Below are 26412 nucleotides of genomic sequence, written 5' to 3' on the forward strand. Positions count from 1 at the left end.
CTGTAATCCCAGCACTTTGGGCGGTCGAGGCAGGTAGATCATGAGGTCAGATCAAGACCATCCTGCACAACATGGTAAAATCCCGTCTCTACTGAAAATACAAAAATTAGCTGGGCATGGTGGCGCACACCTGTAGTCCCAGCTACTCAAGAGGCTGAGGCAGGAGAATGACTTGAAACTGAGAGGCAGAGGTTAAAGTGAGCTGAGATCGCACCACTACACTCCAGCCTGGCAACAGAGTGAGACTTCGTCAGAGAGAGAGAGAGGAGAGGGGGGAGAGAGGGAGAGGGAGAAAAGAAGAGGAGAGGAGAACAGAGAACAGAAAAGAAAAAGAAAAAGAAAAGGAGAGAGGTTGAAAAAAATAAATACCTTGTGGATCAGATCAGCCTCTGCAGGGGCTCAAGGGCTGCCTGGCACGACTCCACCAGCTCCAGGAGGCTGGCGTCACGGATGGTCACCCTCATAACACCCTATGAAGGAGGCATTTTATGCCCCCAAGTGACCCTACAGAGAAACATAATGCCATTTTACACTTCTCAAATTATATAGATATTAGCTGTATGCTACTAAATAAGTTTTTCTCTATGAAGGAAAATGTACACTTTTTATTTCTACAAAGAACACTTGTATTGTCTTATGTAATTGTGAGGGCTTTCCCATAGCCCAGAATTAATCAAATCAGAAACCTCAAAACCTTTATTTCCCCTGCCCTTCAAGGAGAGCACCTGGGTGTGATTTTAGAACCACCTATGAATCTTAGAGAGAACACGATGTCTGAAAGGGCTGCCCTTCACACGCATGTGCGTCACAGGACAGAAACATCCAGAGAGAGCTGTTCCGGTCAGGGCCCCGGTTCTAATTAACTCAGGATTAGGCAGCTGGGTCCTCCAGGGAGCAGGCTACAAGGGCTGATGCAAATTTTACTGCTCCACGGATTCCAAGTGTTACTCAGACTCTACCTTTCTTCCAGATTATATCACGGGTCATTTGAAAAGTCACGACAGGACTCTCAGCATGAGGGTGTGGCATAGGATGTTTTACGGCAATGAGACAAAGGGATGGGCTAAGAAAGACTAAGATCACCCCACGACCATGGGCATCTGAGAAGTCCCTGCAAGTGTGCAGAACAATGAAACTCTGGGGAAAAAGGTTCAGAAAGATTCCGTAGGGCGGTTGGTTGTTTTTTTTAATTTTGTAAATTACTGGTAACTGCGAAGCCCCCTATGGAATGGGATTTGCTTCTAAGAAACTGAAAATGCCTCACTGCATGTTGTCCTCTTCCTCTGATAAGCACTGAATCAATGTGATTTGTTCCCTCATTAAGTAGCAGAGATATTCACATAGATTAATAGTGTCCCATAAATGAATTCCATAAAATTCCATCAAATGTGGAATAAAAAGGAAATTTAAAATTTCCCATTTAAAAGTAGCTAATAAAGATATGGAAACAATCTTAAGTGTCCATTGATGAATGAAGAAAATGTGATTTGTGTGATATGTACGCACACACAAGCACACACACAAACATATACACAGGCTGAACATCCCTAATCTAAAAATACAAAATCCACATTGCTCCAAAATCTGAACAATTTTGAGCACTAATAGGATGCTGCAAGTAAAAAATTCCACACCTAACTTCATGGGAAGGGCCGCAGTCAAAATGTAGGTACACAACACAGTTTACCTAGCACCTCCAAGAAAAAAAATAAAATTACCTGCAGGCTATGTATATAAGGTGTACGTGAAACATAAATGAATTACATGTTTGCACTTGGCCCCATCCCCCAAATCTCTCATTATGTATATGCAAATATTCCAAAATCTGGAAAAATCCAAAACCTGAAACATTTCTGGTTCCAGGTATTTGGGTTAAAGAATTCTTAACCTATGTATACACACACACAAGAATATTATTCGGCCCTAAAAAGGGAAATCCTGCCATTTGCAATAATGCAGATGAACCGGGAGGACATTATGCTAAGTGAAGTAAGCCAGACACAGAAAGACAAATACTGAATGATCTAATTTATATGTGGAATTTAAAGAAGTTAAATTCACGGAAATAGAGTAGAACGGTAGTTAACGGGGGCTGGAAGGTAGGGAAAACGGGGGGATTTTCGTGAATGGGTACAAAATTTTGGTTATAAAATGAGTAAGTTAGGGAAATTTAATTTAAAATGTTTAATTTTAAAAATAAATGAAATTTTCAAAGGCTAATAGTTATAAAAATTTAACTTATAGAAAACATATTTATTATTATTCCAATTAAATAGAAATTTTACTATCACTGTGTTTTTAAAGTATGTTCAGCTTTAAGTATATTTAGCTCTTAAAGTACAATTAGTTTTGAGCTATTCCTAAAATGGTCAAGGTATGTTCACTCACATTCTCCTCAAACACTGGACCCTTTCACAACTCGCTGCCCTCGCACCTGCTATTTCCTCCCCATGCTGGGAACATCTTTGCACCTCAGCTTCCCAATGCCATCACGCAATCAAATCCAACTCACCCTTCAGGAAGGAACTCAAACGTGCTCTCTTCTAGAAGACTGACCTCCGTGCCCATAAAAAGCACCATTTTATAATATCAACTGTCATTTACACCACTGTCCAGATAGGAGGAGCCTCTGGGAAGGGACCACAACTTTTTCATATCCTGATACCCGTATGGGGAGGACCACGGCAGGCTCTGGATAAAATGACTCTTCTCCCCCACGTATGGTTCAATAAACTTCCACTTCCTTAGTTCCATCTGTAAGATCAGCTGTGACTGTCCAGTACTCTGCAGCCGTTAGGCCCTGAATCCTTGTCCCCCAGTTTTCAATCTAAGATATACTGAATCCCTTACACCACTGTGCCCCTGAGCCAGGCCATGACTATCAACGTGGAGGCTTAAATATGGATAATAACATACCTATGCCAAAACCAAATGATGGTTCTGCTTACATATTGCTTAATTTCAAGGCTATAAGTTTAGTTTTCTTGACTATTTCATTTAATAAATAAATTTGCAAGCAGTCAATGAGAGGGACAGAATGAAAGAGTACTTCTAAAGCTCAAAAGCATATATATGACTTCCTATGGCAGCTGCCCAATTAATGCCATCCATAAAGCCATTCAAATACTGTGTCTGGGCTGAAATCCAATTAAGCCATTTCTGTCTGAATATCCCCAAAGAGCCTCCTGCTGAGCTCAAAGTGGAAATCATCATAAATGCCAGATTAGCTGTGTAAGCACTTACAAAGCCAAAACCAGACAAGAGCATGAAAACCTACATGCCTAGCCTTTTAACTGGCACAAAGACAGAAAAGACATTCAGTGACCATCTGGCAAAAAGTCAAATCCATTTTCTTGTCCAGCCAGGTCTTCTCAGATAATCCTCATCCAGTGCAAGCATCAAAGAAAAGCGCTGGTCCATTCATTTACACACATTTTGAAATGATCAATTTCAGCTTCACAATGACATTATGTGCAGTGAGGAAACAGGGCCAGAAAGCATCTCAAGTTTTCTCTAGACTCACAATTTTACTCAACCAATCCCTTATAGAGTACACCCTTGAAATTAGTAAATCCTGAGAGTCACCACTGCCTCTATGCATAGAATTTGCCCCATAAAAATGGGTAAGCAAAGCCAAAACCTAACTGAGAGACAGAGGGACAGCAGAGACCACCTAGTGTGTTAATTTACTCCTGTCTTGCAATCCATGACTCAGATTCACAATTCACAAGGCACAGAGTATCCTCAGCTTACATGCAACAGCCAGAACCAGGAGTGTTCTAACCACATATTCCAGAAACAGAAAGGCTCTGGCCTGACTATTCATTCCAAACAGACCCTACCTGAGACCTACTTAATTAGAACATCCGTGGTTTATAAAAGCTTCTAGGTGGTTATGAGGCCCAGCCCGATTCAGAACCACTACTCTAGAGAAAATAAGAGAAATTGAAGAAGAGCCAATTCAAGAAAATCTTATTCTCTAAACCCTCATAACTGGACCACAAGGGCTGTGTGAAAGACGACTAACCCGGGTGTGAAGCTGGCAATGTCTCTGCACATGATGCAGGGACATGAGGACTTGCTTTGAAACTGGATGCTAATGCCAGTTCCGTACCTTCCTCGCTATAGAAATTGAAGGCTGCTAATTAACCTCAGAAACTGGGTTTCCTTGGAGACAATAGCAGTCACCTTGTTGGTAGAATGAAATGAGTCACACGTATTCAATGAAAACATATTGCACAACTGCTGTGCGCAAATGCTGTATATACATAAGGTACAGCACAGAAGCGGCCCTTCTTAAGGAGCTCGGCCTAGTTAGAGGTCAAAGTCAAATAGGAGACTACACAGCAGTGCCTGTTTATGATATCTGCTGCAAGAAAACGTGCCTATAAAAAACGGCAGCTAAACTTTTCCAGGTAACTTCTAAAACACACGTGTGCTCTCTAAAATATCTGCCTTAGAATTTAAAAATTTGATGGAGACAAGCAAAAGGAATGTTTATATTAACAACCATCTTAGATAAAAACTAATTTGTGATACAGTAGAAAACAAGCCTAAGCTTGCTTTCCCAACAATGACCTTCAAAGCTAGGGGAACTATAATCTCTTCTCTAAGGAAAACCTTCCTAATTTGAAAAATGACAACAAGGTTTCCTAAACCTCACCATCCCAATATTGCTGTCTTCTAGAAAGACTTCAGGTGAATTCATCCAACAAGTATATACTGAACCCCTGCTAGCACTGTGCTTGGTGCTATACACATGACAGACATCACTGACACCACATCACCCTCAAGAAAGCAGCAGATGAAACAGACAACTGGGTGGCAAGCGACAAAAAAGCGCAATTCCACATGATCAGTCATCATCCATGGCCCATGCATGTGACACATGGGAGCAAACAAGGATATTGCTATGGTTTGAATATCTGACTCCTTCTCATATTGAAATCTGATCCCCAGTGTTGGAGGTGCGGCCTTAAGGGAGGTGTCTGCATCACGGAGGCGGATCCCTCATGCATGGTGCCTTCCTTGTGGTGATGAGTGGGTTCTCACTCTACTTAGTTCCTGTAAGAACTGATGGTTAAAAAGAGCCTGGCACATCCCTCCTCTCTCTCTTGCTTCCGTGTTCCTGCCATAGGATCTCTACCCATTGGCTCCCTTCACTTTCCGCCATGAGTGGAAAGCAGCTTGAGGCCCTCACCAGAAGCAGATGCTGGCACCATGCTTCCTGTACCTCCTGCAGAACCATGAGCCAAATAAACCCTTTTCTTTATAAATGACCCAGCCTCAAGTACTCCTTTATTGCAATGCAAACAGACTAAGACAAATGTCCACTACGGAAAATGGAAATGTAAACACTAAAGGTATGTTAAGGATGCCTCTGCAGGCAGCACCATCCCTGCACGGTGGGCCTAGCCTCCCACACCACATTTGGGCAAGTGATTTCTGAGTAGAGGTAGAGGGTACGTGCACATCTTCCCATTCCACTTCATCACATCAGTTTCCGTCCATTGTTCAGTTTCTCAAGAGTCCTAAATCCTGGCTCACTCCCAGATGGTCCCCATTGCTCTAACCATGCATCGTCTGCAAATCTGATAAGCAGGTTTCCAGCTCTTCATCCAAGCTGCTATACAAATCATGGTCAAAGGCAGTAGGCATCTGAGGCCTTCCTGGAGGAGCACTGAACCAGCAGGTGACAGGGCATGGCTGTCCAGTTGCTACCAATCTACAAAACAGTTCTGCATGCAGGGAGATGGGCCTACAGCCTGAGCAGGTAAACACACACTGGCTGTGGAATGCAATGCCAGCTCCATCACTTTCTCTCAGCAAGATGACTAACTCTAGAGCTGGATACTCTAAAAAGCACCCTGTAAAGTCCCAGGTGCTTTTGGTGCACACTCAAAGGAAATGTCACTTTGTTCCCCCGAGTGGACACGAAAATGACTCTCATTATAAAAGGGACTGAGCCGAGGGGCACTCTGCCCCCAAACACCCAGCCCTTGAGATGAGCCTGCCAAAGAACAATCCCGAGGCTGCTATCACAGGGTAGATAAGAAACCAAGCAGGAGGCGGCAAGACAATGCGGGTGCAGGCCAGACCATCCCTCCCCGTAACTCCAGCTTTCCTTGTGCTGTGGGCCCCTCTCCTCACTCGACTGCTGCAGCCAGCACGTGACAAAGGTCTCTCTCATGCTTTGTCCCTCAGTCTTCCTTCTTTCCTGTTAATGTTGTGCACTTTGTTTTGTGTAAATAGACTGTGAGAAGAAAAAAAAGGAAAAAACACATCCCTCAACCATGTGCTGGTGCACACGATGACATGGGGGAGCAGAGGCAAGTGAGCGAGCTGGTCAACAGATGTAAGGGCTGGGGCTGGGGGATCCCTACAATGATGTCCAACGAGGGGGGAAATGATCCCAGACCTGTCCCCAGGGAGACGACAGTCCGGCAGGCCCCTAGCCAGTGACCAAGGTCGGAGGGGAGGTCCCAGGGTAAGCAGGCATATTAACACCACAGATTTATGGGGCACACACCTAAGAGGGTCCAACCTCACCTGCAGACATCAAGCCAAACTGCATCAAAGAGAAGAAATGCTGACGGGCTCAGCACGCCCAGCTTTCACCTCCATTCAGTAATCTGCTGAAGCGTCTCTTCCCTGCTTCTGCTTTTTTCTACATTTAGAAAATTAGAACATTTGCCTGTCTCCAATCTTCTGACATTTCTCCTCTCCTTCAAGGCCCCTCAAAGAATAATAACGGGGCTTCTGGCAACTACGTGGACATGCACGTAATCCCGTGGAACCTCGAGTTTGGATCGGAAAGCAGCAAGGTGCTCTCCCACTTACTTTCTCCCACGTTGAGCTTCAATTCCTTCTTCGTGACATTTGTTCTGAAGGCTCTGCTTTCAAGATTCTTCTTTTTGACAAACAACAACAAAACACAGATGTTCATGAAAGTTGATCAACTGTGCTCCTGCAACTGGTCCCATCAGACACCAAGCACCAAACCCACTCTCTCAGTCCATTTATCTCAAACAGACCATAACAGGATGAACATTTCTTGTTCTTAGGCCTTAGTAGAACTTTGAGACTAACCCCATCTCAGCTGGGTTTCCGCCTTCTATGGGCTAATCACACACACGTATGCCACTCTCACGTAATCCTGAATTGTATTCTATTTTCCTTGGCCTTCAGCACTCAAGTTTAAAGCTCAGGAACTGTGCACCTCAGAATTTCATGGTCTAAAGAGGAAAGGAAACAGATGAATGCTAATGGCAATCATCGATCAACCCTATCCTGGGTACCACAGACCAGACTAGGCCCTTTTCATGCACTATCACAATCAATCCTTACAACGGATGACACCTCATTACCCTCGTTCACAGCGGAGAATTAGGTGGCGTGCACAGGGAGGCCAGAGAACAAGGTGTGCAGTCAGAACCAGAGCCTGGTGACTCGGGAGCCCTTCCCTGGAGTTCACTCTGGGCTTGTGGCCCCCCGTGCCGGAGACCAGGGAGAGCCAGACCATACGGTGCAGCCAGGCTGCACGGCTGCACTGACCCTCTCTTCTCACAAAGCAAGGGCTCAGGAGGAAAACCGTCATGGTCTCTGTCTAATGCTGGTGCAATGACACATCTAATGATACCACAGGAACAAAGACGGTGTTCTCAAATGACAGATTTCCTTATTACCAGAACCTACGCTGACCAAAGGAAACTCTTGGGAGGGATTCTTACAAACTTTGCAAAATGTAGTGTTTGAGTGTTTCTCTCACTGTTAAAAAAAAAAAGTTATGTCATTAATGATTTTCAGTCAAATTCCCTGATCCTGTCTCCATAACCGAGAACACAGAGGGGAAGGCCAGGTAAGGACCAATGGCTTCTGGAAATGGATCTATCTTAACCACTTTTAGGTTTGAGGTAGAGGGAAGCATCCCTCCACGCGAAAACAACCCAGTGACCTTTGGGCTGGTATTGTACCATTTGTGTCAACGTGGTAAATAGCTTTTTATAGGCTTTCATACAGTGGTATTCTGCTATGTTTTTCTGCTTTAAAATAATAGGACGTTTTCAAATAACTCATCAGCTCGTGTTTGGTGTGGCAGATAAAGAGCCAGACTAACGAAACACTAGGAAGCAGGAACATGACAAACAGACCCAGAGCCCTCTGGGAAATCAGTATACAGTAAAGGCACTATCTCAAGTCCCCAGGGAAGAGACAGCCTTCTCAATAAATGGCCATGGGGTACTCCGGTGGCCATCTGAAAGAAAGCTGGAGCCACATCTCACACCCACAACAGGATAAATTCCAAAGGCATCCAAGATTTGCAGTGCAGAAGTAAAAGTGTAGAAGGACGTACGGAAAACACCCTTTATAATCCTGAAGGAAGAACTTTTTTTTAAAAGCTAAGATTCAAATTCCAGAAACCATAAAAGAGGGATGAATTCAACTACATAAATATAAAAAATGTTCTTACATGATAAAATATACCACAGGTAGATTCCAAAGACAAATAAAAAGCTGGGAGAAAACATTTGCAACTCAGGACACGAAGGACAGATAGGACACAGCGAGAGCTCCTTAAACTCGACATAAGAAAAGACCAGCACAGCAAGAACACCGTGGGTTGGCCGGGCGCAGTGGCTCAAGCCTGTAATCCCAGCACTTTGGGAGGCCGAGACGGGTGGATCACAAGGTCAGGAGATGGAGACCATCCTGGCTAACACGGTGAAACCCCGTCTCTACTAAAAAAATACAAAAAAATTAGCCGGGCGAGGTGGCGGTCGCCTGTAGTCCCAGCTACTCGGGAGGCTGAGGCAGGAGAATGGTGTGAACCTGGGAGGCGGAGCTTGCAGTGAGCTGAGATCCGGCCACTGCACTCCAGCCTGGGCAGCAGAGCGCCACTCCGTCTCAAAAAAAAAAAAAAAAAAAAAAAAAAAACGAACACCGTGGGCCAAGGAAAACTAGGTAAGAAAATATCTGGCCTTCAAACCGATGAAAAGGGATACCCGAACTTCACTAAAATGACACTAAGCTATCACCTCACCTTTCAGACCACTGGAGATCAGAAAGTCTGATGACAGCAGCCTGGTATAACTTCCTGATTTTCAAAACTGTACTGCGGTTATTTAAGATGTTAACATTTGAGGAAGCTCGGCAAACAACTCAGAAAAATAAGGTAAGAATATTTTGTATTAATTCCCCTAAACGTATTTATCTATGAAGAACCATAGCTACTGCTTTGCTGCCTGGTTCATCTGCTTCAAAATAGACACCTGCAGTTTACTTTCATTCTGTTGAGATTCACCGTCCACATAAACTTAATCAGCAGCAACCTCAGTGGGTTCACCACAGGCTTCCCCCATCCAAGTAACCTATAATTTTTTTTTTTTTTTTAAATCCAAGCTTACGTGTATCTTTGGGGAACTTCACTATTCATATCTGATGATATGAATCAGCTATGGAAGACAAAAACATCGTAACCCTTATTTCTTCTCCCTAAACCAGACCCCAAACTGGCTCACTGTTTAAAGTGTACAAATTCAGTGTTTTTTCTCATTGTTAACAGCTAGACTTGGGTGAACAGATCTCCTCATTTTATAAAAGGAAAAAAGGAGAGCACTGAAAGAAGAAAGAAAAAAAAAAAAGACTCAGGTAACCCAGTTCCAAGAACGTTCTGGATGTACAAACAAGAGGCCACGGTGAGGCTCTCTGGACTCCTAGGATAAGAGGGGAGGCTTCCCTTGAAGCATGGTTTTGGCTAACTTATTTCTTACCTACACGTTACTCTTTCAAACACATTTTTTCAACAAAATCACCATATCAGAAGAAAACAAACATTACAACAACCGAATATTAGCTCCTACTCCTTTCATAGAATATTAAATTCTAAAGATACTTATGTTCAAAAACACATCTTCTGGAAGTAGGGGACGATTTAATATTGAGTCTAAAATAGATGGATCAAAACCACAAATAAAAATGTGGTTATAATTTTGTTCTCCCAGGAAATGAAGCAGATCAGATCACTACAGCTCATCAGCTCACAGTTAAACCTGACTTGGGAAGATTAAACCACTTAAAGATCTGCTGTTAGTGCCAGTAGCTTAAAAAAGTTGCGAAACCATAAATTAACAAGCAGAGTCCACACCAAATTGCTGAAAGGGTTTTTTTCCTGTGACAAATTTACAAACTGGTTTTCTAGAAGCATCTTGTTTCTACAGGAGGGCAAAAGCTGACAGGAGACCACAACGTCAGTCGTTTTGTTTTAACTGATCCTGGTCACGAAAGACTGCATCAGCTCGCTAAGCCTAAACAAGGAGGCTCCATACAGTCACTGCAAATCCAGCCACTTCCTGCCTCACTGTTACTACACTCATCTCCAACAGGCCACACAGGGACCCCAACCAGATGAGGCTCCACGCTCCACTCCAGCCATCCTGACCCTAAGACGCTGTCAAGAGAGTGGCCTCCCTCACATGTGTGCAGAGAATTTAAGAACCTCCCTTCTGCTAGTCCGCACAGCCTGGCAGCCTGCTGCTTGGGCATATCGATTTTTTCCCCCTTAGAAAGACCTGGAAACCATTTCTGCCCTTGCATTGCACAATATGGAACCGCATGGCTGGCAGTCTCTTCCGGTCCTAGAACTGCGAGTTCAACACACACCACCCAGAAATAGCACAAACTGGTTTTTATTTCCTGTGCAGAAAAGAAAAATCAGCCAAGGCCTCAGAATCCCATCAATATTTAAAGGTTCCCCTTAAAACACTAGTATAGGAGCTGAAATAGGAGTGAGTCCTTTCTAAGATCCTGAATTTGGCCAGACAGAAAGGATTAGAAATCAGTGTCAACTTTTTTCTTGTGGGTGGGGGAGATGCTGAAAGAAAAGATAGTGGTAGAAACTGTGAGTCAAAGGCCTAAAAAGAGTAATAAATTTTTATGTCTTAGAGACATAAAGTTAAAATAAAAAAAGGGATTGTGATGACTAAATCCATTTCTGCAAGACTCTGCTTGTAACCATCATCACAGCACACACTCACCCCAACTAGGAGCACTGAACCAACCACAGATAAGTGCCGACACTTACAAGTAAAATGCCTAATAAAATCTATTTTATAAAGCCAACTCCTGAGAGGGCAGACTAACCTGTGAACTGTCACCACTAATGTCCATAAGTGTTCTAATTATATTTCCTTTCCATGGAATCAAATGTATACTGCATTTACCTGCATCAAAGAGAAATGCTGATTAGTTATTTTTCCAATTCATTTAATTCATCTGATAGAGGTATGAGAAAGTACAAGGGAAAAGAAAAGAAACGGAATAAACGGGATGCTGAGAACTTCCGGAATAATACTAAACTACAGGATACTCTTCATTGCCAAATGCAAAAGGAAAAAAAAGCACCATCTCCAGCCTTGCAGCTCCCAGGCTCAGTCCAGACGCTGCCCATCTGAACACCTGCGTTCTGTGCCACACACTCATGTCCCCAGGCCCTCTCTGCAAACGGTGCCAGTAATATCCCAGGAGCTCCCTGCTCCAATGCCCCCATTCATTCATATTTACATACATGACCCTTAAAACAACAAAGACATTGAATTGTTCATTCCTCTTTTTAGTGGAAATTGAGTATTTCTTAAGATCCTAAAGTGAGGCAACAGGAAGTACAGAGATAAGATAAACTGACACTAACCCCCAGTGCTCTCCTGTGTGCCATCAATGACAAGACAGCCTTGTATGAGCAGCAAAGCCGCCACTCTGCCCACCAGCCACATATACTTATACACGCCTGCCAATCATTGTCTTTCAACCCTGAAGCCACAGTGCCCAGAGGGCGGCAACACATAGACTATCAACCTCAGTCACTTTCAACCCTGCAGGTGGTATTCCATGTGCATGCACCTAATAAAATTCTGCCTTCTTGAGACCTGCATCATAAAACAGAATTAGCTTTCCAAAAAATGTTTGATTGCACATAGGATTCATACCAGAGTAAACTACAATAGAGCTTTCAAACACTAAACTGTTTTGCTCTTTTTACAAGACTGGTAATAAAGAATGCATCATTGATGTTTTTCATTTTAAATGATTCATGTTTTCCTAAAGTCCTAGATGTAAATACCTAGTTTTACTGAAAAAGACTGGGGGGAGGGTGCGTGGAAGATGAGAGAGGACAGAAGATGAGAGGAAGCGGCGAAGGAAGGAAGTCAGGGAGGAGGGAGAGGTCTAGAGGGAGGAATAATAAATAAACTCAAATGCCTGGTTGAACATGAGCAGCGTTTCTCACCAGGGTCACGCTGACATTTGGGTAATTCTTTGTTGTGGAGCTGTCCCCTGCGTTGTAGGATGTTTAGCAGCAATCCACACCCTGCCTGAATTGGTGACAATCAACAATGCCTGAAGACACTACCTGCTGAATATCCCCTGGGGAACGAAATCGCCCTGGGTGAGAACCACTGACCCAGCATACATGTAAACTAAACAGACCAAGTTTGTTAACAGCAAAAATAAGACAGGAATATCCATGTATTTTCTAACTCTTTTGGAATATGACTCAAATATTCATGCAGCAGTTGTTATAATTACCCCTTCCAAAATAACTAAATAAACAGGCCCATTCAGTTTAACTCAGTATCATGATTAAGTTACAATATACCGTTTAAGTAGAAAACCACCTTTGAACTCTTGCTTGGGAAAAGTGTATAGAGTATGCTATTGCTTATTTGAGAAAAAAAAATATTAAAAATATATCACTGTATGCACATATGTTTGCTCACATTAAAAAGCAATGAATATTATTATACATTTGTCCAAACCCACGGAATGCACAAAACAAAGAGGGAACCCAAATATAAACCCTGGACTTTGGGTGATTGGTTCTTGTCAATGCAGGTTCGCCCACAGAAATAAATGCAGCAGCACCCTGTCGGGGATGTTGCTGGTTCACCTGGCGGAACTGGGTATATGAGAAATCGCTGTACCTTCTGCTCAGTTTTGCTATGAAACTAAAACTGCTCTAAAAAATAAAACTTTTTTTTAAAAAGCAAGAAATAAAAGGGGGAAAGAAGAAAAACATCCTTTTAAAAATGGCGATGGAAAAGAGTAGGGAAAAAAGAGCATAGAGAGAGTCATACAAAATAATCTCTCTCTGGACATACCTTCTTTGGCTGCCGAACCATGTGAATAGTTTACTATTCAGGAGTCTGAGGCAGGAGAATCCCTGAACCCAGGAGGCGGAGCTTGCAGTGAGCCTAGATTGCACCACTGCACTCCAGCCTGGGTGACAGAGCAAGACTCCGTCTCAATAAATAAATAAATAATGAACTATTATTAACTTTTATAACAAACTAAACTATAAATTGAGTTGGTGGCTTAAGTACAGAGAGGAATTATCCTGAAAGACTCTGAAATACAATAATTTGACTGTATTTCCCCTGTGAGATAAACCCTAAGGACAAAAACATTTTCAGTTGTTTTCAGTACTTACATGGTTGGCAACTATATTGGTGGTGTTATTTTAAACATTTATATACATTGTGTATAAATAAAATACACAAGCAAGCAAATAAGTCATTAAACGATCCTAGGGACAAAGATTTTCAGCATAAAGGATATGTAAAATAAAAAGATTCAGCCAGGCACGGTGGCTCACGCCTGTAATCCTAGCACTCTGGGAGGCCAAGGCGGGCGGATCACTTGCGGTCAGGAATTTGAGATCAGTCTGGCCAACATGGTGAAATTTTAGAAAATTCTAGAAATTTTAGAAAATTCTACTAAAAATACAAAAATTAGCCAGCGTGGTGCAGGCGCCTGTAATCCCAGCTACTTGGGAGGCTGAGGCAGGAGAATCACTAGAACCCGGGAGGTGGAGGTTGCAGTGAGCCAAAATGGCACCACTGCACTCCAGCCTGGGCGACAGAGTGAAATTCTGTCTCAAAAAAAAAAAAAAAAAAAAAAAATATCGAAAGATACAATATTTTAGAATCCTAATTTTGAGTTAGAAGTATCAATGTGAATTTATAACAGATTATGCTTAAAAACAAACCAAACCAATCAAGAAAAGCTTTTATCCACTGAAAAGGCTCAGACACAATGACCAAGCCAGAAGTAACCCCAAACAGTGGTCCCCACGGTTCTTTGAAGGCATGCAGACCCCAGCTAGGGTAGGCACTGTCTGAAGGAGCCTGGACGCCCCACAGCTCCCTGCTTTCTGGTGTGATTATTAAGGGCTACCGGCACCTGGCAAGAGAACACGAAGGCCACCTATGGCAGCTGTCACCGGCCAAGGCTTGGGCAACCTGAGCAGCAATGAGGGTGTCAACTGCAGTGGATAAAAACACATCCAAAATATCTTAAATCATAGTTCCACAATTACTACTAAAAACAAAGAAATAAACACATTCATTGCTCGCTTTGGTGGATACTAGGGAACCAGAACTATTCACTCTGAAAACTGCCAAATAAACGTGTTAGCCAGTGCAATGCCTATATGACCCAGGTGAATTTCTACCCTGCCTTAACTCTAGTTGTCTCAGAAACAGGATGCCTGAGGTCAGAAGTTCCCTGCCTGACCAGACCAGCTGAAACCAGTGGGATCCAAGATGGCAGCTCACTTGACCTCTGAAGAGCCTTTAACTTCATTATCATCTCATTTCCATGCTAAATGACACTCCCACTAGGACCATGACAGTTGACAATCACCATGACAATGACAAGAAACCATAAGGGGACAAAAAAGCAGGCAGGCAGCACTCTGGTTTCCAGACGTTCTCCACTCATTCCCAGAAAATACACGAATATTCCTCTCCTGGCTTTTAATGTCCAACTGCTTCATTAAAGATGTCCTACATCTGTGGCTTCCCACCTCTCATGGACTGAGAAGCCAATTTGGGAGCCACACTGCCACTTCTCAATTCCACGGCCATCATCTAAAGCCTGCACTGCTTGATGTTCACCTTCGGTTTCATGGATTGGCTTCATGACACAGGACAGGAAAGAATCCCACCGTTAGGGAAAAGCTGACTCAGTTGGTAAGAAAGGGAAAGACTCCCATCTAAACGGCACGTCAGGGTCATAGCTGACAAGTACTCTCCTTACCTGGCTAGCAAGTGCAGAAGGAGTGACAGAATCAGAAAATCATCACTTTGCAACCCCTGCGAATTACAGGTGGAGGCCATGGCCATCCAGGTTGTTCACATGGGCCTCGGCCTGATAGATGCACGCACACCACCAAAGGTGCAGCCTTGCCAGAAAATTGCACCAGATTGGCTCTGGATCTGATATGCAGTTTCGAGGAAGTTCAGGGACCTAGTCAGCACACTGCAGACTGTGGGAAGCCCAAATGACAAAAGACCTGGTTTTCCCAATAAATCAACTGGCATGGGGAAGGAAAGAAAAAACAGAGTTTGAACAAATCAATAGATCCTCCAGCTGCATGTGTGGACCTTACGTAGATCCTGACTACAACAACCAAGTTGTAAATAACATTTTGAGACAGGTGGGAACATTTGAACACTGACCGCATACTTGGTAATATTAAGGAATTATTGTTATTGAAATTCTGTAATATTTACAGATGACAGGAATTGATGTCTGGGATTCACTTCAGAAATAATCTATTAGAGCCTATGGGGTCTCAGATAAAGGATTGGCCATTAACTGATAACTGCTGAAGCTGGGCAACTTATTCTATGATTCTACCTTAGGACTACACTGAATATGATGATCCTGATAACTAAGAAATCATATCTTACAAAGAATGTCAAGATCATCATAAAATGTGATAGTTGAAAGGGCCATCAGAAACCACCAAGCAGCAAACCATCTTCTACACATGAAGGCAAGCAAAGCACCTCCCTGCCTAGAGCATGGAGCGGGTCAGCAGTGAGGGTGAGCTGGAACTTGGGGTTTCCAAAATCTCATCCGTCTCTGCAGTCACCAAGGCAGGACTGGGGAAGCACTCCCACGGTCTGTGCAGAGCCCACAACACAATCAGCAACTTGCTTTTCAGAATCAACTGTAACCCATTAAGGCTCTTCCTTTTGTTTCTGATTATGCTTAAAAAAACGAAAAACAAAACAAAACAAAAAAACCATTTTTTTGGTAGCTTGACCTCTCCTCCTCCTAAAAAGAAAAAATCAGTTCACTCGATAAAACCTTGATAATTTATTCGAGTGTTAAATATACAACAGATATGAACATATTGAGTGGCCTATCAAAACACAACCACCACCAGCAGCCGCGTCATTTTTACACCGATCAAATTATGGACACAATTCATAAGCTCTACGAAGAATGTATACCACTGATTTGCCTGAATTGTCAAGTAGAAAAACTAAACCCTGTATCAAGCACTTCAAGAGGTCACTGCGATCAGATCTATTATGAAGTGAGTCAGTTCTCGAAATGCTCCTTGCTCTAGAGAAGTTTAAATTAACACAAGAGTGCTCTAAAAACATACAATAAACTACACTGTAAATACACAGAACAAATAAGGGCATCGCAAAGACAGTGAGCGAAGAGAAATCTGCAGCAGCACTCTGGCTGGTAAGCACAGCACGGGAGAAGGTGTGCTTGCTACATTGTTGTTACACACTTTACGCTGTGTATCCTCCAGTCCTGAAAGCCACCGAGCCTTCCTCCACACCTGGTCACTCTTCTTCTGGAGTGAAGAGAAAAATGTGAAGGCACAGAGATTACATGGGAGAGATGAAAAATGACCAGTTTCTTATCAGTGTGGCTGTAATTTACATCACCGCCTCAGGCTTCTCCAGATGAACCAACATTCTCTTACGAATTACTAGAATTTAAATCCTGGAAGGAAGGATTAGCGATCTTCCGCTGTCACCTCTCCATTTAACAAATGAGAAAATGAGGGTGTAGAGTGGCTGAACACGGGGCCGCAGGGGCTTCCGAGTGGCTCCCACATGCAGTACCCACCCTCTCAGCTGTGTTGCTCATGGGCGTTTCCAGAGCCTCAAAGTTTCCTGAATGGGAGCGGACAACCTCTAAGCAGTGTCTTCCAACTCTTGCAGGTTCTAACGTGAGGAGCACCACCCTAGCAGTGTGCATCTGTGTGTGATATAAAGGGGAGGGGTTGGGCTCTGGCTGGTTCCTCGCCAAGCCCTGCAGATGAGGGCTCTCCTCCCTTGCCTCAGGCTGACCTGCCACACCCTTGTTTTCTCGGGCACAGCTCAGAGGTCATTCTCTCCACCCACGTCTTCCCTGTGTGCATCAGCTGGTGGCGAGATACCCACTAACAACCTTAAAGAAAGAGGTACGGCCCCTTGAAGACAAGCTCCACCTGTGTACACTTCTCCCCTGGGGGTGCCCAGAACAGAGGCAGGAGGCACCAAGGGCCTCTCCTGATGCCTTCATCTAAGATGAAGACAGGTGCGGGGGATGCAGTAAGATGTCACATCAAGTGATGACACTCCAGGCAGCAACACCTGGCATACTTCTCAAAGGGCCCAGGAAACAAGGGCTCACGAGATGGCTCTTCTCAGTGGATGAAGTAATAAGAAATGGTGCAGGCGACGGTGGCCGGGCTCCCAGGCTGCCTGCAGAGGGGTCTTCTTACAGGCACAGCCTCTCCTGGTGCCCAGGCATACAGCGCTACCCATCCTAAGATCCAGGCTACTTGCCAGCCTAGGGCACCGAGAAGCCCAGAGCTCGGCAACCTTTCCCACTCTGAGTCAGCAGGGCAAGATCTGCTAAAAATAGGTGGTGGGCAATGACGAGAGATACAGGAAGCCAAGAAAGGAGTCTGTCATTTTAATCCAATCAACAGATCCTAATGACATGCACCCTATTTCTAACGGTTTACTTTTATGTCTAAATGTTCAGGTCTATTTATGGGCTTTGATGAAGAAGAAATGGCTGCCCGTATTTTTAGCTCACAAATCAACTTTTAATTCTTCTCGTTCTACAAATAGGAAGTAACATTCCACAAAGTAGAAGCAATAAAAATCAAGATGTTTTGAAGACAAGCCAATTCCACGCCTTTGCACTCGATATACGAACATGCTACAGTGTTGGACTCTGATTCCCCTGTGCCCCTCCAGGCAGTGACAGCAAACTGCAACATCCATTCATGAACATTTCGTTGGTGGCCACTCATATCCAACCTGCTCATTATCTGATGGTGAGGTGTGCCCTGGCCAGCACCAGCATCACCTGGGGACTTTTTAGAAATGCAAATTACTGGGGTCCACCCCAGACCACTGAGGCAGAAACTGGGGGTATGTGGGGCAGCAGTCTGTGGCAGAAAAAGCCCTCCCGTTGACCGGGAGCAAGCCTAATTTGGGGTTTTGAGAATCACAAGCCGGGGAGCAAGGTCCTCACAAGCAGATCATGATGGACAGTAAGTGCTTTACAGCTTGTTTCGAAGGCAGGTTGTATTGCTCCTGTAAGGATTTTATGTAGCAAGAGGATCATTTTCACCAGAAAGACTTAGGGAAACCTCTGTTCAACTAGAAAGAACTCATTGAAAAAAGGTTGTGAGGCCAGGCAAGGTGGCTCACGCCTGTAAGCCCAGCACTTTGGGAGGCCGAGGCGGGTGGATCACTTGAGGCCAGGAGTTGGGAGACCAGCCTGGCCAACATGGCGAAACCCCATCTCTACTAAAGATACAAAAATTAGCTGGGCATGGTGGTGCACACTTGTAATCCCAGCTACTCGGGAGGCTGAGGCAGGAGAATCGTTTGAACCTGGGAGGTAGAGTTTGCAGTGAGCCGAGATTGCGCCACTGCTCTCCAGCCTGGGCAATAGAGCCAGACTGTCTCCAAAAAAAGAAAAAGAAAAAAAAAATGTTGGCCGGGCGCGGTGGCTCAAGCCTATAATCCCAGCACTTTGGGAGGCCGAGAGACGGGCGGATCACGAGGTCAGGAGATCGAGACCACCCTGGCTAACACGGTGAAACCCCGTCTCTAGTAAAAAATACAAAAACCTAGCCGGGCGAGGTGGCGGGCGCCTGTAGTCCCAGCTACTCGGGAGGCTGAGGCAGGAGAATGGCGTGGACCCGGGAGGCGGAGCTTGCAGTGAGCTGAGATCCGGCCACTGCACTCCAGCCTGGGCGGCAGAGCAAGACTCCGCCTCTTAAAAAAAAAAAAAAAAAAAAAATGTTGTTAAGTGCCACATATAACTGCAAACCCGGCCTCTCACACCGGCTATGGGAGCCGAGGGTCCCAGGCCCTCAGCGGAGGAAGGTGAGTGGGGCCGCTTGGGCGCTGGAACCTCTGAGCAGAAGTAAAGGCTGCAGGCAGCGGGGCAGGGGGAGATTGGCAGAGAAGTGTGCATTAAATCGTTCACAGTCGTACCATGTTTTAAATAACAATTTGTCTATATCAGTTTAGAATTCTAAAAAGTTGAATGCAGCCAGAATACATTTTTAGAAACCCAAACCGGCAGATAAGAGATCCGCCGCCCTGACTAGTCACCCTCTGTGGAAACACAACAGAATTAACACAGATAGCTTTTGTCTTAAAGTACAGAGTATTGGATTACAGTGGCTTGTTTGTAACCGATTTAAGCTACATAAGAATGAAGAAAACAAAGGAAGGAAAACAAAAAATTATGCATTCTATGGATAAAGCATATTGAAAGAAAACAAACAAAAAATAGAAAACTCGAGGCGAAAGCATTTAGCAGTTAGAAAGTTCTGCACTGGCCAACAGAAGTGTCTTATATAATCTATATATAAGTAATATACAGTATAATAATTGTATTAATAGGCTGGGCACAGTGGCTCACGCCTGTAATTCCAGCACTTTGGGAGGCTGAGGCAGGTGGATCACGAGGTCAGGAGTTCGAGACCAGCCTGACCAACATGGTGGAACCCCATCTCTACTAATAATACAAAAATGAGCCGGGTGTGGTGGCACATGCCTGTAATCCCAGCTACTCAGGAGGCTGAGGCAGGAGAATCGCTTGAACCTGGGAGGCGGAGGTTGCGGTGAGCCAAGATCATGCCACTGCTCTCCAGCCTGGACAACAAGAGTGAAACTTTGTCTCAAAAAAAAAATTGTAATAATAATATAGTACGACTATAGATACATTAAATATCAAAAACATATATTGCTTGTATTACTTGTTCAAGAGAGATGAGATAACAATAGTTTCAGACTCCCTATTAATGAGAAAAGTTCATTTGGATAGAGTATGATTACAAATATACAAACCAGAGGAAAAAGGAAACCTAAGCACGGAAAAAAGACTGAAACGTCATCATCTAAATGGGGTTGATAGAAATGGAGAAAAGGATTTCCTTCTCCTTTTAACCTACTTTTAAGCAATGGCTTTAAACTTCGTGAAAATGCATTTTATGGGTGTAGAAGTTTCGAGGGCACAAAAATCCTTTAAGTGAAAGACAGCAATAGTACCTAGGTTTTCTAACTTTTCTCTCCAATTCACATAACTGATGAAAAAAGTTATCTAGAATTGGCCTCCTTCCTCCCCAACTCTCACTTCTAATCCCCTACACTTAAAGGAAGTGAAAAGAAAGTCAAATTGAGAAGCTTTTTCAAAGCTAGTACCCTCATCCAAAATGGATCCAAGCACATCCAACCTTGGAAGGAGGCACATCCCAACTCGGATTTGTCCTTGGCTGGTGGCACATGAGCCCTGGAAGGCAGGAAGCCCAGGTCTACTCGGTTCTGCCAATGGGCCAGGGATCTACAAGTTGGCGGGTATACGCACGTGTTTCTAACAGAATGAGATCATCTTATAACACGGATGCAGCCCAAAATTAAAGCAAAACAGTTATGACCGTAATCTTCCCATCCACCCACTCCCTCGCTGTCATCAAGAAAAGATGGGCCTTGTTTCCAGCAAGAAGGAACGTGGCTAGTGGAGATGCTCCTATGGGGAAGGTGCAGTGGTCACCAGTGCACCCCGACCCCCATGAGGTGCAGTCTCCACCGCAGGGAGGGGCTGAGGCAGCTCAGGCAGCCCTAACAAAAGACCGCAGGCTGGGGGCTTCAACAGCAGGCATTCGTTTCTCGAAGCTCTGGAGGCTGCAAGTCCAGGATCCGAGTGCCAGCAGAGTCTGATGGGGGCCACTCTCCGGCTTGCCAATGGCTGCCTTCTTGCTATGTCCTCAGGTGGCAGACAGAGTTCTTTGCTGTCTCTTTTCAGAAAGGCAGGAATCCCATTATGCGGGTCCTACCCTCACTCAACCCTAACTCCTTCTTCAGAGGACTCATCTCCAAATACAGTCACACTGGGGGTTAGAGCTTCACCATGTGAATTTCTGGGGGACACAAAAGTTCGGTCCATTGCACTTGCAGGTGGAAGACTCAGCCCAAGCCTACAGATAGGACCAGGTCAGAGCTAAGGCTGGGTCCTGTCCCTTCCACGGCGCTGAGCTGAGCTTCCTTCAGTGTAAGGACAACCAACCCAGAAAAGAGAAACCCAGCTGAGTGCTCAGGGCCGAGGGTCAAAGGTGAGAACAGTGGGAGTAACAGCAGCTGCCCAGTGCCACCACACCTGCAGCGGGCAGAGCAAGTCAGCAGAGGAGTTGCAGCAAAGGGCACGAGAGAGGAAAGCAGGGCACATGCTCACCCTCACCGAGAGCCACCGAGGCCAGGGACCACCTGGAGGGCGCCACGCCAGCTGAAGTTTCGCAGGTCCCCTCCTTCGAGTCTGGACGGTGCTGTTATCACCATGCTTTAGAAAGGAGGGTGCTTGAGCAGCAGAGGTAAAGGAGCCAGCCTAAGGCCTAAGGCCAGGGTGGGAGCAGGGCTGGCAGAAGGCACTGGACCGAGAGAGGCAGAGGGGAACAAACCCAGGAAGAAGCAATGCGTGGGGGAGGTAGAAGGGAGGAGAGAGTAGAAGCTGGGCCTGGAGGAGGCAGAGAAATAAGAGACAGTGATGGAGACAGGGAACCCTGTCCTGGGACCCAGGAGAGTCAGGCCAGGCCACAGCCACCACAGGGACACACACAGTGCTTATCAGGCCTCACCCTGAGCCAGCTATGTGGAGTTTAATTTCACTCTCATAACCGTGCGAGGCCAGCATTATCTCCTTTTAAAAAGGTGTGGATGAGTCTGAGCTAAAGGAACCGACTCAGCATCTCACGCCTAGAGAGAAGCAGACACAAGACCCCAGCAGCGGCCAGGGCCACCACTAAGGCTGGCCGCCAAGTCTCCAAGGGCAGAGACCTTTCCAGACAGGCCCAAGACAACACTCCCAGCCTTCCCAAACTCCCATCCTGTCCCCAGCCTGCCCACTGGCTGTTCCCAGGGCTGATGGAACGAGTCCGTGCTCAGAGCCAGGCCAGGCACATAGCACATGCTCAGTGAATGATCACTACTGTTATTACATAGATTCAAAATAAGCATCATTTGTTATCAGAGTCATTTGTACACGTATTTTGTTTTCATCCCTGGTGCTGGGATTGTTTGTAATTTATCGTTCAGTCCACAACACTAATCATGCTGCCCTAGACACAACAGATGATCAATAAAAGGCTGGCTGGATGAATGGATTAATTAACTGACAGAGAGATGTGTAGTGGAAGGGACGTGAGAATAAGGCAAATAAGGCAGAAGGTAAATGAGAAAATCGACAGATGGGCAAAGAGTGGACACACACACGTCCACGAAAACACAAAAAAAATAGGCAGAAAGTATTAAGCCCAGGGAACCAGTCACCCAAGTTAAATAATTTGGGTCTCCCTGGAGCATCACCTGGACCAAAAGCACTGCATCGCTACCAGATACCATATTTATTTTCTTCAGCATATCAGATGAGAACAGCTAAATAAACAGACTCAGCACTTACTAGGAGTTCTGCGCCCAACCTCCTGCTGACCTCAGAATGACATTTTGGGTGTGATCGAGTTCTCCCAAGCTTCGGCTTATAAAGCACAAAGGCAAACTCAACCTCGGCAGGGCTGCCCCGAACTCCCTGGCTGGACATACCTGCGAACACCTGAGTGGACGTTGAGGCAGCTCAGAGCCAATCCTGTGGCTTCCACTCTGTTGGTGCTGTTGGAGATTGGGCCTTTCCCTTTACTGTTCATAGCGGGAAACCTGTCGGTGGGTCCGCTCAGGTTATGAGAAGAACTGGGCAGGCGGCATTAGATTTTGTATGGGCAGTCTTTTGGTCCTGTCACGTTGGACTCTAACTTTATCCTTCTGAAGAGCAGGAATTACACTCATATGTCTCCCCACAGGACAATACAACAACAATTTTTTCCTGTGTCCACAGACATCTCAGGAAGCTTCCCACTAGCCTCCTTGCCCAGGATGGGGGAACTGTCCTCTGGTTCATTTTGAGCTTAGACACAAACAGCATGGCCACCTTGGCTCCCAGTGACACTGTAAAGAACCAACTGCCACTCACACCTGTAATCCCAGCACTTTGGGAGGCCGAGACGTGCAGATCACGAGGTCAGAAGATCAAGACCATCCTGGCTAACACAGTGAAACCCCGTCTCTACTAAAATCACAAAAAATTAGCCGGGTGTGGTGGCGGGTGCCTGTAGTCCCAGCTGCTCAGGAGGCTGAAGCAGAAGAATGGCATGAACCCGGGAGGCAGAGCTTGCAGTGAGCTGAGATCGCGCCACTGCACTCCAGCCTGGGTGACAGAGCGAGGCTCCGTCTGAAAAACAACAACAACAACAACAAAAAAAAAACACCAACTACCTGCTTTAGAAAGCATTTCGAATTGGGAGGCTGCCTAAGCACATGCACGTGTTCCTAACTTTACTCGTATATCCTATTCTGTCAGTATCTGAGGACGCACTCTTTGTGCATATTCTAAGAACGTTGAAATGGGAAGTGTGGGAAACACGGCCCTGGAACAATGGCTGCTGAGGAAGGGATGGACCTCAACAGACACAGTGCTCCTCCAGCGACAATTTTGACGGTGTTATAGTTTCCACTAGACTAAACGAGAATCTTTAATGGCAAGCATTTGTAACTGCCTGCCTGACCACAGACATGCTCAAATTAAATGTATAGAAATGATAAAAAAGCATTTATGCTCACCTACACTGTAAAGACCTGAATACCTCTTTACGTTGTACTCTCCGCAAGGTTGACATGACATTCCTTTGCGGACTCTAGCACAGTTTCTGGCACATAGTGGAAACACAAATGTATCTTGAATTTAACATGCCCTTTCACCTCAATATAACCAGCATCAATACTTACTAGCCTGAAAAGGCTGTTTTAAAAAGTTTGACAAGTAAGCAAATTAAACTGTCCCCTCCCAGTTCACCCCAAGCCCATATGACCACCACAAGGAGTCCAATCAGCAGGTGGGAAAACTGCTCCCCAGAAATGCCACTGGGGTGAAAAAAGGGATGGCAACTTCCTATTCCAGCTTGGGGGTGACAGAGCGAGACTCCATCTCAAAAAAAAAAAAAAAAAGAAAGAAAGAAATAACAGCCGGGCATGGTGGCTCATGCCTGCAGTCCCAGCATTTTGGGGGGCTGAGGTGGGCGGATTACTTGAGCCCAAGAGGCAGAGGCTGCAGTAAGCAGAGATGAAGCCACTGCACTCCAGCCTGGGAGACAGAGGGAGAGCCTCTCTCAAAAAAGAAAAGCTCCCAGTGACGCTTTCCTGAATGAAACTGAATTTCCTCACTGCCAATGCCACGCACGGTGTTGAGGCAAGCCAGGTGCCACGGAAGGGACCTGCCGTCCTGCTGAGGCAGGTCCTGCTGCTTACTCAGTGACCTGCAAAGGCAATGGCACACTGTCTTCTGCAGAGCAAGGGGTGTTTCATTTTCTCCTGCAAATTCAAAATATATCCACATTTCCGATTGCTACCAGGCAGTACTATAAAGGGAGAAGCGAAACAATCCCCACTTTCTGGGAAGAAATGCCCTTGTTTCCCCCCTCTCTGTGGAGAAGCGCACTGAAGTCGCTCAGGAACAGGCTACCCCTCTTGGAAAGAGTGGAGGTCATCATTTTTCACCTATTAGAGAAAAAAAATACAATCTAAATACATTTATGTAGGGCTATTACCCAGAATATTTACAGGGTTTCTTCGTGCTATGGTATTTTATGATGCTCAGAGAACAAGGTGGAAAAAACACACCATTATTCCCCACAAATGGCTGCCTTCCTAGTAACTGCACCTACGGTGGCAAACACTGCAAATTAACCCGCGCCTCAGTGGTGTACGAAGCTTCGCACAAGCAGGTGAAGATGAAGAGCTAAGGCTGGCTCAGACAGGCAACGCCGCATCGAGCTGTTTTCACTCTAAATAAAAACCATGTTCCACGCAGGCCTTCATGGTGCTACCTCAGAACACAGGCACAATTTAATGTCTCATTCAAGCACAGGGAAGTCTCTAGTGACAATCTCAGAGGCTCCCCAAGGGAGGAGGGGAATGGGGGCCCAACCAAGCTCTAGCGAGGCTACAAACAGCATGCAGAACATGCCACTGCCATTACTTTCTATCTTCCAAAGATTACATATCATCTTAAAGAGAATTCAACGTTAAGTTGGCTTCCTCAGCTGCTGCGGCAGAAAGCAAAGCAGAGCTGCAGACAAAGTAAACCACCTCCCAGGGCTCTGGCCTTAGGTAAGTCTTATTCTAAGGCAGCTTCCCCATCTGTCACATGCCACGGTTATGTCCCAGGTACCCAGAAAGGCCCTGGCCTTAAGGCCTACCTGTTGTAAAGGATAGTCGACCAACGTGGCTTCAAATGGGGCTTGTTATGACACCAGAAATAAAGGTGAGGCTGCCACCCTCCTCACCAAGCCAGTGAGCACAAGTGTCTGAAGGAACTGCCCCCTACGCCTCTCCAGTTGGGAGCGCTGGGGACAGTAAGTGAGTACTAGTCACTGGAAGCCAGCTCTGAGAGGCAGGTGCTGGAGCCGCCAGAGCGGAGCACAAGCCTAACAGCCTGTGCAACCTCCTCTTCTCCCCGACATCCATTTTGCCTCTACAGGCAGCTGCAGCGCGTTCTGTCAAATGATTTCAGCGGGCTGGATCCTCTCACTCTCAGAAATGATCAGGTTCTATCATTTGACATTGTATGAGGAGAGCTAAATTAGCCATGAAAACAAAACTGCTCTAACAAAGTAAAAAGTACTAAAACCAGACACTACCTATGCACGGAATTCAAGAGAGAGAGGATGAAAACAGAAGACATTTCACATAGCCAGCGTTCCTCAAGTGAGATTTTGTGTAGAATTTAAAGTCACTTTAATAGTTAAGAAAAGAGTGTTCATTATATAGACTGTTTCTTCTCAAGTCCTCAAAAGGTCATCAACCCAACTCTGACACCTGCTGTGGAGGGCGTGGAACTAGTTTTAGGGAGATTTTTGGCGGCAGAGAGAGAAGAGAGATCACAAATCCCTGTGGGCTGGTGGAAGCCGTCAGCAGGATGTGCATGATAATCCGTCCATCTAGATCAGAAGGAAGAGCCACCAGGAGTCCCTGGGCCCGGCCAGGGCTTTGG

General features: G+C 45.3%; 1 protein-coding gene across 4 annotated transcripts in view; it reads right to left on the reverse strand.

The window, feature by feature from the left end:
* Positions 1-26412, reverse strand: part of NCK2 (NCK adaptor protein 2) — a 156033-nt gene that overhangs the window by 87940 nt on the left and 41681 nt on the right. Inside the window, exon 2 of one of the 4 annotated variants that reach the window (XM_023211305.2) lies at positions 370-504. The exons of the other annotated variants lie outside the window; for them this stretch is intronic. The gene's annotated coding sequence lies outside the window, so the exon portion shown is untranslated. The remainder of the gene's footprint in view (positions 1-369; positions 505-26412) is intronic. 4 annotated transcript variants of the gene reach the window in all.

This window comes from Piliocolobus tephrosceles, chromosome 15 (assembly GCF_002776525.5).
Source record: "Piliocolobus tephrosceles isolate RC106 chromosome 15, ASM277652v3, whole genome shotgun sequence".
NCBI lineage: Eukaryota > Metazoa > Chordata > Mammalia > Primates > Cercopithecidae > Piliocolobus > Piliocolobus tephrosceles.